The following is a 14558-nucleotide window of genomic DNA, read 5'->3' on the forward strand; positions in this document are numbered from 1 at the left end:
TTTATAGGTCAGTGACGTTCTTTGTGGAACTGTCAGTAGGAGTAGAATCATAAGGGTGGACAGGCTTTATTCCCTAGCTTGCATTTTAATTAGTCTAGTTCAATTATTCTAGGGATGTACTATAAATTGGAAGTACAATGAAGACAAGCTTAGAGACATGTATTAATGGTAATATTTTGGTCCATTTTTGTCATTTGTTTCAGTACATATTTACAGTATTATTCTTTCCATGAGTTCATGTAAAGCAAGGAAAATACCCAGTTTTACTTGAAAAAATCTTTTTGTATTCATTTTGCACATTTAAAGATAAGAAAACTATATAATCTAGCAACTTGCAAGTCATATGTGACTATGAAAAATGACAGAAACTTATCTGCATCTTACTGCAAAGTCTTAGTATCACACATATTTGTTTGTTCACTGTGTGTGTGTGTGTGTGTGTGTGTGTGTGTGTGTGTGTGTGTGTGTGTGTGTGTGTGTGTGTGTGCGTGCGTGCGTGCGTTGTATGTGTTTTACTCAAAGTTAAGTCTCCTTTTTCAAAGTGTTATTGTAAATATTCTGACAATTTTAATATAACTCGCAGAGTTTATAAATACAACCGTTTAGGGATAAGTTGAGTTATGTGTAAATTGTAGATGAACAGAACTAGAGGCTAATATTTGAATGCTCGTAATATTTTAATACTACTAATGAATGATATGATACTGTTCATCTACTTTAAAATATGAGTTATTACTATTTCTGATGATCAAAACAGGCATATTGTGCAGAAATCAAAACACTGTAAACTGCGTAACTTGTATCAATAAAACCAGCATAGCTTGTTAAATATTAACTTATCATGTGGTACAAAGCCGTCTGGAATCTTTTCAAATGAGTGATTTTCTTCAGACAGCTCCAGTAGATAAGCACTCAGACAGCTGCAGTGTGTGTTTACTCTACAAAGTATTTGGTGGCAGAAATCCAGCTGATGTAGTGTATTTTCTTGGCAGCTCCCGCCCCTGTCAAGGTGTTTACTTTATAAAGGTTAATCATTTGGGTAAATGTGTCAAGCTTGCCAAATGTGGAATTACACTGAGCACTGCTTCACTTGGCTGTGACGTGAGATAATAACATAACTGTACTGTGTTGTACCTGACATGCAATAATAACATCTCCTAACTACTCTTTGTTGTACTAATACTGCAGCACTGAGTTCCTACCAGCCTGTGTCATGCATATTTACAGAGGCATTTAAAAAATTCAGATTATATCACTTGTGTTTGAGCATTTATGCTCTAAATACTGTATTAGATTTTGGATCATTGAAAACAATGCTGCTTTTAATTGTCGTGTTTTCTGTTTCTTCTAGATGAGCATCTTGTCGGCTCTAAATTGTGCATCCTAGACTGTTTTAGGTGGTATACAGTGGCTACATCAGTTGTTTCTTCTCTAGTGTTATCTGTGGAGTATATTTGAAGTAAGGGTAAGAATTATCAATTTCTGTAGACTGTGGGCTTTAGACAAATAAAATGAGCAGGTCTAGTGAAAATATAATTTATATCAGGGTGACAGTTTTATTCAGCACAGTAAAACAAAGTGCCAGTCGACAGAGTACTATACATCACTTATCTGTAAACTTTTACTGCTTGAGCACCTAGTGTGTATGCAAATGTCGACTGCAAAACATGTGAATACTGCTGTTCAATTAAATTTTCTGCTAACTTTTCCTCTAAAATAAGTAATATCTATAACAAATGACTTTTGAGATGTGGTCAGAACTGGTACTATTTATGAGTATATTTCACAGACATCTTAAACACAAAACTGTACTGAGAGTAAATCATTTGTTGTATATAGAGTGCTGTGATTACGTTCTGAAATGGTGTGATTCCTTAAACCTCTTGCATTAGAGGCAACATGGGAAGAAACATCTGATGTCCTTAAATGGTAATTTGTATATATCCTATGTTGCCTCTAATGCAAGAAGTTTAAGGAAGCACACAGTGAAAAGTCTAGTTTTGCTAGATTTGTCTTTTTTGTGTTTTTTAACCAATTGTTTTTTCTGTGCAACCTTTTTACTCATTGCTTTAGTTTGTTAGTTGGGGTATTTTGCAGTCACCCTAAGGTTTATGACAACAGTTGGGTATAGAAACCCTGTGTTTCCACATTAGCCAAATATTTTTGCTTATGCTGTACTGATGATACTATAAGAAGGTAGAAATGTGTGTGTATAGCTAGTGGGGTTTGGCTTTATTGGCCTGAATTTAATTTATCCATAAATAGAGTGAAAAGAAAAAGTCATGGATATTCAGATTAGCTATTTAGCTGAAACATCTGATGTCCTTAAATGATAATTTGCATATACCCCATGATGTATCTAATGTGAGAGGTTTAAGGAATTACACCATGGAAAGTCTAGCTTTGCAAGGTTTTTCTTTTTTTTTGTGTTTTTTAACTGATTGTTTTTTCTGTATGACCTTTTTACTCATTGTTTTAATTTGTTAGTGGGGATATTTTCCAGATACCCTAAGGTTTATGGATATCAGTTGGGCACGACAATCCTGTGTTTTCAAATCTTAACCAAACATTCTACTTATGCTGTCCTGATGATGCCATAAAATACCAGAAACATGCATGTCCACAGCTAGTGGGGTTTGGCTTTATTGGCCTGAATTTGTCCATGAATAGACTGGAAAGAAAAAGTCATGGACATTCAGAATTGCAATTTAGCTGAAACACCTGATGTCCTTAACTGGTAATTTGCATATATTCCATGTCACCTCTAATGCAAGAGGTTTAAGGAATCACACAGTGGAAAGTGTGACTTTTGATATATATATTTTTTGTGTGTGTGTTTTTTAACCAATTGTTTTTTCTGTGTGACCTTTTTACTTATTGTTTAGTAATTTCTGAAACTGGGAAAAAGACAAGCTTGTTATTCATCTCTGTGAAGTAAGACAGTTGCTTTAAGTTATTTAAGTACCTTCCGGTGCTGTTGTGCTCTAGTTTTGTGCTAGCAGTAATTACATACCAGTAGTGGAAGCTGAAATAGCTTTAAAAGCTGTAATATACTTTGTACTGGCACACATCTTTTTGCATATGGTAAGGTAGTGTATTACAGCTTATAAAATTGTTAGAGGATCAAAGATACAGGGCCGGATTCAGGAATGCCTACTCTCTGTGTACACAATCTTTATTCAAGAATATCCCACCAAATTTTTGTGCTGTCTATTCACTCAGACAGATTATACTAAATGTATGTGTAGTCTATATTTTGCAGTAACCTTTATGAATTTCCCTTGATATTTAAGGCTGCAAGAAAATCAGTAGGCAAATTAAAATTAGGAGAATAGGAGAAAGAAAGCGGGAGTTATGCTTGTGTTGTTTGTTCATCCAGAATGGTGTACACTTAGTGTAGGCATTCATGAATCTGGCCTATAGTTTACTTTTGGCCACTGTCTATGAACAAGTATTAAGTATTTTACAGCTTTCAGAACTGCAAAACATTAGTTGTTTCTACAGTTTTTGTTTCTTTGATTCCTCTGTTTCTCGTAGAACATTGGAGCAGGTAAAGATCAATGTACTACAAATGATTCTGTGACAATACTAAGTGTATTTAGTAACTTTCAAACCTTAAAACACATCACAGCCGCACTTCTTTTTAGGGTTGCCACCTTCCTTTGTGGCAAAAACTGGAGTAAAGCCACACCCCTCACGTCACCAGTAACCCTGCCCACCCCACCCCCTTTCCCACCCACATTCCGTCCATTTTATGACGTCGCAATGACATTACTCAGCAGGGAATGTCCTCTTTTTTTGTTCTTACTGCTTGCTTTCGGCTGATTTACTATGCTTTTCTGTAAAAAAAGCATAGTAAATCAGCTGATTTACAAACTCCTATAGTCTGTTTCCTTTTTGAAACAGAATACCGGAGTATGTACAGTGTTTTCCGGACTACCAGAGAATCAGTTTGATTTCCAGATAGTACGGAAAAAAACGGAGGGGTGGCAACCCTACTTCTTTTATCTTTTTATTCCCACCACCACCACCCCCCCCATATACTGGTAGTACATGGAGCAGGTAAAGCTTCATGTACTATGGGGAATTAAACTGAGTTTCTCTGATTATAACCAAGTAGTCACATGGTCTCAAAATGGATATATTCACCACTTGCACTTCACTTCACTCTACTGTCAATGTGAATTTCTTGGCATCCATTTTCAGTGATATAATGTAGAAGATTATGATCAGGTCTCCATTCATAACCAACTTGTTATGAGCTCAAGAGATGGATGCCAAGAAATTCACAATGAGAGCAAAGCTCGAGGGGTGACTCTTGATATCATGTTGAGAATGCATAACAAATTGCGTTATAATCAAAAAGACACAATCATAATTCTATGTAGTTCATGGAGCTTTACCTGCTCCCATGTACCGTAATACTTATGTAAAAAAGCATGGGGTGATAATTGTTTTATAGATTTGAAAGCTGTAAAACACTTAGTACTGCCACTAAGAGAGCAATCAACACAGAAGAGCTGCAGGAACACCAACCAGCTGTAAAACTTACTAACCACATCATTTAGACTGCTGAATGTGGTGTTTAACAAGATTTAAAGCTGTCTATGATTCCCTCCATGCTTCTGTGGTAACCAATGACTGCTGTGAATATTCTAGCGTGAGATTAGGGCTTAACATTCAAAAGAGGTAATTATCAAAAGCTGGTTAAGCACCTTTCTGATGACTGTTGTTCTTTGTTCATGAGGTACAAAGCCTGTTTGGAGGCTACAGTTAAATAGCAATTCCAGGGGGCTTGATAGATCATGTTTCATGCAATTTAGAAGGTATCCTGGGATATTGTCTGGGCCCACTGATGCAGTGTTCTTGGCCTAAGAGAGAGAGCATTAAGGATCTGTTCCCTAGTAATAGTAGGGGGAGTTATATTTGATGATATTTCCTGAGGGGATGTTGATGGAGGAGATAGGGGTAAAGTTGGAGCTGAATTTGTTGGCCAGTAGTTTGCTATATCTTCTGGATCAGTATAGGTGGCTCAGTTTACAATGAGCTCTGCATACAATTGTGTATTGCCTTTAAGGTTGTGAACATACCTGAAGAATGCTTTGGGGTTGTCATTGGCCTGGGAGGCCAAATTTACCTCAAGTTTGGCTTTGGCAAACTTTATTTGTGCTCTGAGTTGTTTGTTTAGTTTGATGTGAATGTTTTTATCCTGCTGTGCACTGCACCTCCTAATTTTTTCTTCCTTCTGTTATACAGCCTATTTATGTTGTGATTCCACCAGGGTGGCTTGCTTTTTGAGTTAGTTCTGTACTTATTCCTGGTGGGTAGAGCTGCCTCTATGCAGCTATTAACATGCTTGTATAGGGTTTCTGTGAACAGTTCCATGGCGGCTGCAGTGTTTTCATGGTTTATAGGGTCTTAAATTTTGCCAGGTTATCACTTAACAGTAAGAAGTTAGCTTTAGAGTAGTTCCTGAGCATTCCAGAGTTAGCTGAGTTTCCAGGTTTTATTTTTACTTCACAGGAGACCATTTTGTGGTCTGACCTTACCAGAGAAGACAATACACTAGGGGGTAGGCAGCACTCTACCACATTAGTGAGGACCAGATCCAGTATGGTTGCACCCCTTGGTGTATTCACAATCTGGTCCATGGAGTTTGTGTTTACAAAATCCAGGAATCTCTGTGCCTGTATATTTGGTGTAGTATATGATTCCCACTTAATAGTGGGATATTTAAAGTTGCCTATAAATATGGTATTGGGTTGGATGGTGAGTGTTTCCAATACGTTTAATGATAACAATAAGTTTAATACTGTGCTTAAGTAAGGCATTGGTCCCTCTCCAGACTGCTTGTCAGTATAATGACACTTTACAAACATTTAATTTCAAGGGAGCTTAGATGTATATTTTCTTTCATTTACGTAGTTGTTTAGTAAGACTACAGAAAGGCAAAGCTTAAAGTATGCATACAATGTTAGAATCATCTTTACTAGTGCAATGTTTTGTTCCAACGGGAAATTAAGTACCTGTCAGTTTCTTAATGTGCCATTAATGGGTCTATATTAGATAATCGAAGTTTCAGAACTACTAACACCGTATGATCGACCCCATATGATCGAAGTACTGAAACTTCGAAAATGTAATAAAAACAAATAAAAAAAAAATAAACAAAAGTAACTGCTTTAAGCAGGGAGGCAAGCCCCCTCTGCACTCCACACCCCCCGCTACTTAAATATACCAACTCTGAGTTTGCAATTTAATGGAGTATGGTGTGGAAAGGGAAGATTTCCCTTTGCTATGCTGTAGCACGATCTCGAAGTTGGTATATTTAAGTAGCGGGGGTGTGGGGGTGCAGGGGGGCTTTCCCCCCTGCTTAAACCCTTTTACTTTCCTTTCCTTTTTTTTTTTTTCATTGTTCGGTGTTTTGCAACTTCGATCACTAGTGGTCGATGTCTAGTGATTTGAAGTTGTAAAACTTCAACAATGTAATATAGATCCCCATTAATGAGTCCATGTGTTATTCTGATATGCAGATCAAGTGTTCTGCTGGTACTTAATATTAGTATAATCCCTAGACATCTGAAATTTATGGCATTATATTCAAAACTATATTGTTACCCAAAATGGAGTGGTAGTGTGAAATGTTAAACCAATGCATGCGTCTGGAGCATTTCTTCTCGAGGCTCCTCAGAAAATTGGCTCGTTTCAAGTCAGACTTTCCCAGTTAACAAATGTTAAATAAAATAAAATAAATAATAAATAAGATCACTGATTTGGACATAATTCTTCTGCAGCATGATATGACAAAGTCCTATACGGGGATAGACCTGTGCTATATTGTTCTTGAGGATCTTTACTACTAAAACCATCTCAGGTTCAAAGTTTACTGTTTCTCCTGTATTATTATCGATTCCCTTCCAATGTCTTTATGAGACACCACCACTCTTGCAGTATAAACAATGTAATGTCTAGGCAATACCCCTATCAGCTACATTATTCCACCTGCATCCTCTTTTTGAGATATGAACTGAACTTGACTGTCCCTGAATCACCTTGATATATTTGTTCCAAAGAGGTTACTAAGGTCGCAGGTAAAGTATATTCCTAGACAACCCAAAATGATATAGCTATTCTATTAAGTCACATGTTTTTCAACATCAGATAATAGCACCAATGATTGGTTACAGTTATGGACATCTGCTTCTGTCAGTTATGCTTTTCTCATGGTATTATCCCAGTTATGCCTTTCTTCAACAAATCCTGCTTCTTTTTTTTAGCTAAATAGGGGGTAAGTCTAGCTTTAATCTCATTTCTCACATACCCATATATACCAGTCTGGCCTTATGATTGTTGGCACTGTACTCATATGTACCTTACCACCAGTATAGTTAATAGGGATACTAGATAACAGCAGGTTCCTTGCCTAATTTAAGGAAAGGTGCTAAGTGCATCTGTTTTTAAGAAGGGGTGCAGTCTCCTTGAGAACAGGCAGCACTCTAAGCTTGCTGTAGTAGTTCTACTTGGAGGGAGTTTCTTACAGATGTCACCAGTTATTTACTCAGCCTGTGGTGCTGTTAAATGTTTTAAGTTTATTCAACTGAAGGATGATGTCTACTCTGGAGACTGGTGAGATTAAAAATGTCTACAACATGCAGAAGTGCAATTATTTCTAACAGTATGTAAGTTTGGGTATCCTGAACTGTATCTCCATCTGAAACTTCCTGTGAACAGATTCACTATAATGATCACTTAGGTGTATGACTTTTCACTGAGGGTTTGTATTTGTCTCCCAGGGACTGGACTGATTAGTGGAGGAACCACATTTCGAATGTAATATACATCTCCTGGCCAGCCATCAGTAGAACTGTATAGGTCCAAGTGAAATCTATCCAAGATTGCTCTGACCTTTTTATCTATATTTGCTTCAATGTTCTGCTGCAGTCTCCTTTCATTATTTAAAATATATGTTCTCCTTTTCTGCATGGCAACTAGATGTTAGTTTACAGAGCAGTAGCTGTAGCTGATTACATTTTTCATTCCATGATCTCCACAGGTTTTTGTCCCACGATCTAACAAGTGTATGCATAAAATAAAATGTGAATTGAATACTGTGCCTCATTATGTACACCAGGAAATCACTTTTAAAGTTGACTTGATTTATTGTTTGATAAATGGGATATGGGTTGATTAACAGGATTAGTTTCAGCCAGAGTCTAGGAAGAGAGTAATATTCAGAAAAAAAAAGCAAATTCAAACAATGCAAATAATTATTTACAGATAATCTTATCAATACCTATTGATAAAAAAAAAACAGTGAAGAACTAACATGAAAATGTATGCGAGATATAAAACATCTTGAAAATAAGAAATCTTTTGAATACTCTTAGGATAGTTAATATATTTTGCTCTTCCCATCTACTTTAGTAAGGAGAGAACTCTATGATTTAGGAGAAATGGAACAGAGTTACTGAGATCTGTATCTTTGGTGAATTGATTGTCATATGAACAAAGAACAGTTTGCAGGTGTAAGGCAGCTGATAGAAACTCCTCAGCTGGACTTATCCAATCTGTTTGACTGGGCATTCTGTGCCTCATGGAGTAATAAGTGAAGGATCTGCTGCTTCTCATCTCCTGAGCTCAAAGATCCATTAGATTCAACTCTAAAACAGTCTATGTTGTCCAAAGATTTGTCTAAGGCTGACATCCTTGGACACTAGCCCTTCCTGTGTATTTGTCTAAGGCTGTCATCCTTGGGTGCTAGCCCTTCCTGTATATTTGTCTAAGCCTGACATCCTTGGATGCTAGCCCTTCCTGTGTATTTGGCTAGGGCTAACATCCTTGGGTGTTAGCCCTTCTTGTATATTTGGCTAGGGCTAACATCATTCAGTGTCCTTCTATCACCATGTCCTTATATGTGGAAAGAAAAATTTCCAGTTCACTAGCACATTCTGGACTTTCATGTACTATTTGCATTATATTCCTAAATCTGCAGTACAAATATTCAGAATAAAATGTAGCAATCTTGTCATAGAATGGCACTGTATTTTTTAATAAGCCTCATGATCTGTAAAAACATCTATGGCTTTCAGTTTACATCAGCTGTTCCAGGTGGGAATGCCAATCCTTCTCTTTTTCTACTTTGGCTATGAGGATTATGTTACACATATGTGTCAAAACATATATGATCTAGTACATTCCAGTTAGGTAATAAATGATTTTCTTGTAGTAACAGCACATCTAGAGAGATTTGCTTCAACCACAGGTACACCCTAAGATCTCTTTATTGGACCATTTGACCTACTGATGTTTAGACTAACTAATGTCATATTTGGTCTGAGACTTCCCACAGTGCCTTGCCTGTTGTGAACTTGTAACACAGAACATGCTATGTCTTGGACTTGGCACCAAGAGGCTTTTGATAAGCTACTTCTTGTGGAACAGGGTTCGATTTTCTTAGCCTTCATTTTTCTACTTCTGTCCCTCAACAAGTCACTTAACCAAAAAGTGCTTTGGGCCATTGGGAATTTGGACTAGGCTCATTAATGGACTCCTGGACTGCAGCTATGCATGACGTTTTATTCAATTTATATTTCTTTCTCTGTACAATACCTAGGTCATTTGATTCCCTTAAGAAAGTAATCAGAGAGTAAAAAATGTATGTCAAAGTCATGATATACATCTCTATATTTGGCATTTATGTAACATGAACTTAATAAAGTACCATTATGCCTACAAGGTAAACTGAGATGGCATGTGTAAAATGATTTACTGGCTCCCAATGCCATGTATCCCAATATGTTACTAAAAGAAACAAGGCCTAAACAACATGTCCTACAGGGACCAAATCAAAGCCCTGTCACTCTACTCAATATCCTACAGACTGCTAAGAGGTGACCTATCCCTGGCATACAAGGCATCCTGTGACCCATTACTGATGGATTTACTGCACATCAACTAGTCAGATGGCATCACAAATACTTGGTTTATGGATCTAAATCTCTTCTGCAACATCAACAGAATGGTTTGGAGGGACAGTTATAGCTCACAGAGGATACCAGTGCTATGAAACAGATTCCCTATCCATGTAAAACAAAGTTCATCCCTGTCCATATTCAAGTGCAACTTAGATCTATGGATGGGAAACAGAAAATCTACCCCAGGACTGGCCCCTGTACTACTATGGACAGAGACAGCTCCTAATTATTTTATCCCATACATGGGTCCCCTCAAATTATCTATGGTATGATCCCAGTCATTCTCATTAGGGACAATATATAATAATCGACCATGGGATGGGTAAGACCAATCTATAACCAAATGGGGTAGGTTATCTGAAGCACAAAAAGGGAACTGGCTAGGTTTAAAATGGCCCACAAGTGCAGCTAGCCTAGTACTTAACTATAAGCCTATGAACCTATGAGACTACAGTGTTCCCAACCCTGTTCCCACACGTTGCCTTCTAAGGGTGAGGTGACAGCGATGTGCTCTCATGAAAATGATCTAAGCTGTAGATGTGATAAATGCTCTACATAATTTGTGTAAAATCAAATAGTAAGCATATCCAAATGTAATTCTCATAGCTTTAAGCAGTTCAGATAAAAATACAGCAGAGGATAATGGACAGACTATTAACTTAAGTGATATTATGACTTCCCCTGCTCTCTAGTGACCTTTAGGCTCCAGTCATAAAGAAATGAATGTTTATTAATGGCTTTTTTATCTTCTAATGCCCCTTCTTTTTTTCTCAGCACTTCTCTAAGGGGATCAATTTCTGGCTGGGAAGGCAGTCACCCAATTAACTACTGAGGTTTTCAGTTAATGTATAGGGATACTCTTCCACATTATCCCATATAAAAGCCTGTATTTTCTAATTATGATTGCTAACTGAGCAATTTCCATTAGTTCTTAACAAGCTCATTCTTATTTTAAAACAGCCTTGATGCAAGCATACCCATAGCTGGAGAGAGGAAGGCAGTGGTTTATACTTGGCACTGAACTTCCAAAAGGGGGCTATCAAACACCATTGCAATTTCTTCTGACACCCTTATCATGCTTTGTTAAAATAATCATCTGTACTTCCATATAATCATACTCTTTTACTGATAACTAAGAAAGTCAAGTTACTTACTTTGTGTGGAATGTATAAAGAAAATAATTAAAACCCCAGCATTCCTGTCACCCACTAGCAGCTGTCCATTCCTTCCTATTCCTTTAAATGTTGTAGGGTATTCTGCAAAGTAAAGGACAGGATGACTACTTTACACGTGGTATACAAGTCTACAATATTACTAAAAGACCCCTTTTGCCAGCCCAGGGTAAATCTGTTATCCAACTACAGAGTTCACAGATGGTACGTGGTTTTCCTTCATATGACTAGCCAGGTAGAAGAGCTATCATTCTTATAGCTGGTATTTTTTTTTCTGAAAGCAAAAACATAGTATTTGTCATCAAACTCCATTTATATCTCATATAAGTCCTTACCATAGCTGGCCTTGTGTACAAGCTAACTATCTGGCTGCCCAGGGTATTCTTCAGGGGTCATTTATCCACATTTATTTATTATTTAAAGCAATAAAACATGGAATTGCTTTGTTTTAATAAATAAATAAATGTTTCAAAGCACCCATGTTAAAATAAAATGTACCTGTGGGGCAGTGGATAGCCTAAGTGGGAGTTGTTGCAGTTGACTACCACTCAAGTGACATTACACTTGAACATTGCTTGGTTTCTGCTCCATGAGTAGGACAGAATAGAAAACCTGAAGTTTTCTTTAGCAGTAGCATGAGGTAAGTGTTTTTTTCAGTGATCAGCCAGAAACTGGTAATGGTTTACATAGCACTCGACTTCTTTGCCAAAGGATCAAAACAAAGCCCAAAATAATGTGGACTAAGAAGAACAAAGGCCAAAAATCAGAGGCAATTTTTAATATGACTCTGTGTTCCACTTGAAAAGGTACTAGAACAACATGTTTTGAATCAATATGCATTTTCTGAACAAAAAAACATTAAATTCTAATGTCTGGCGTTATTGGCTTACTATAATCTCCAGTGAGTTATCAGAAAATTGAATATTTTACAAGGTACGCAATAAACATATGAGGCAGAAGCAGGCACATTTGAGAGTTATGGTGGGCAGCTATTGCAGGACAGAAAATAAAAAAAAGATCTTTTTTGTAGTTATCCAAGATATGCATAGGCATAGTAACTATAATTGCTTGGGCTGTTTATTGAGGAAACTGACTAGTTGTCTGCTGTTGTTCACTCATTATGCTGGCTTTATGTGAAGCAACTTGGAATACTTTTTTGTAAGTGGGTACTCTTTGTATGGAACAAAGGTGGCATACATTTCATGGTCTTCTTTTATTACATTCAGATCTGAACTGCCTATAGAAGTGGACATAACTGTTTGCTTGGGTTTAGAGTTGTCTGGATGAAAGTAATTGACCCTCCTATCATTTTCTCAGATAAAACAATCACTGTTTGGTTTTGCAGGACTACTATGTATTCATGTGAAGTAAGATGGATGTCTGATATGAATATGAAACTGTCTACAGAAGAAAATGACTAGCTGTTTGCTGTTGTTTGCTCATTATTTTGACTTTGCAGGACTAACATGATTTGTATGAGGCAACTTAGAATACTTTAATTTGTGACAGATGTGTAAAGCAAGGGTAAAATTGATTAGATAGGCATCATATTTTATCTCATCCAGACATTTGAATTGCCCACAGAAGTCACTATAACTGCTTGGCAGGGATGGGAGGGTGTCTGGATGAACATAACTGACCCTCTTGTCATTTTCTCAATTTAAACAGTAATTTCTCAAAAAGTAAGACATAAAATGCTTCATAGAGAATCCAGACCTTCAGAACTTATGGGGGCATAGCAGCTCTCACACATCCCAATGACCAGCTTAGTAGTGGCCTCTGCCCTGAACCCCTGCTAGTCTAAAACTAGCCTTTGTCAGATGTATGCAGAGAAGGTCAATGTAACTTGTATGTGGGACTGGTGACTATGTCATTATTTCTTTCATTTTTTCTCCCAAACCTCAGAGGTGTGCATAAGTCAGTATAGCTTGTATTGGTGTGGAGTCAGTGTGGTCATTATTTCTTAAACTTTCCTCACAAACTTCAAAGATCTGCACAGAGGGTCACTATAGTGTATATGAGTAGTGTACTGTCTAGAAGAAATAAGTACAAAACATTACTGTGATCATTATTTTTTTTTTTTTACTTTCCTCTCAATCAAACATCAGCTGTGTATACAAGTGGCTATCTTTTGGAGAGGGGAAGGAGTCATGGTGTTTATATAAGTATAACAGTAGCAGGTTGAAATATATGTTTCATTTTTTCTGTTTTGTTTTGATCTGACATCAAAGAGGTAAAAATAAGGTGGTTTAGCAGTAGGGAGGCACACGACATCTATTTAGGACAGCAACAACCTGAAAAAATACATTTTCCTCACTTGTGATTTTCATTTAAGCCATGATTGGATCAGAGATTGTAAAAAAACTCTAAAATGCACCTTAGAGCACAGCCAACAACAACATGACTTTTGAGGGCTGCTAGGCCCCCGACCCACAGCTTAATTCAGTTATTTCCTTCGTAGTTATTACACTTTAGTCTTGGTCAGTTGGGATGCATTGAAAGAATTCAGGAAAAGCAAAGTGAAAGAGTGAAACTGAATTTCTATCCTCAATGCTAATTTTTGGTCATGCTGTCATTGTTATTATAGTTTAGTCTTGGTCAGTTAAAGTGTGTTGAAAGGATGCAGGAAAATTATAGTTGAAGAGTTACAATGAATTTCTTTCTTTAATCAGGATTTTTTTGTTGTAGCCATCACTGGGTGAAAGGGTTGTTAAAAAAACCTCTAAAACAGTGATCTCCAACCACCAGGCCACCGACCGGTACTGGGCCATGGATCATTTGGTATCGGCCACCAGGCATGGAGTGAAACAAATAGTGAATGTGTGTATGTATGTGTATGAGTGTGCTTATGTGTCTGTCTGCATGTGTGAGTGAATGAATACATAAAAACAGACTGTATGTATGTGTGATAGAAGAAAAGACTGTGTGTATGAGAAAGAGTGAGCAGTGAGTTCGATCAAGCCGTTATTTTACACTCATTAAGTAGTACTTTTGCTGTTTAGTGAGTGTAAAATAAAAGTCAAGGAAACCAAAAAAAGTATGTGTGTGTGTGTGTGTGTGTGTGTGTGTGTGTGTGTGTGTGTGTGTGTGTGTGTGTGTGTGTGTGTGTATGTTTCTGTCTGCGTGTGAGTGAATGTGTGCATGAAAGTACAAGTTCATGTGTGTGTGTGTGTGTGTGTGTGTGTGTGTGTGTCTGTCTGTCTGTGTCTGTCTGTGTCTGTGTCTGTGTGTGTGTGTGTGTGTGTGTGTGTGTGTATGTGTGTGTGTCTGTGTGTGAGTGTATCTGTGCATGTCAGTGAAAGTGAGAATGAGCCGCTATTTTACACTCGCTAAGCAGTGCTTTTGCAGTTTAGTGACTGTACAATAAAAAAAGAAAAATAATATCAAAATAAAGAGTGTGTGTGAGGGTGTA

Source organism: Protopterus annectens, chromosome 2.part2 (genome assembly GCF_019279795.1).
Source record: "Protopterus annectens isolate FY-2018-M chromosome 2.part2, PAN1.0, whole genome shotgun sequence".
NCBI classification, from domain to species: Eukaryota; Metazoa; Chordata; order Ceratodontiformes; family Protopteridae; genus Protopterus; species Protopterus annectens.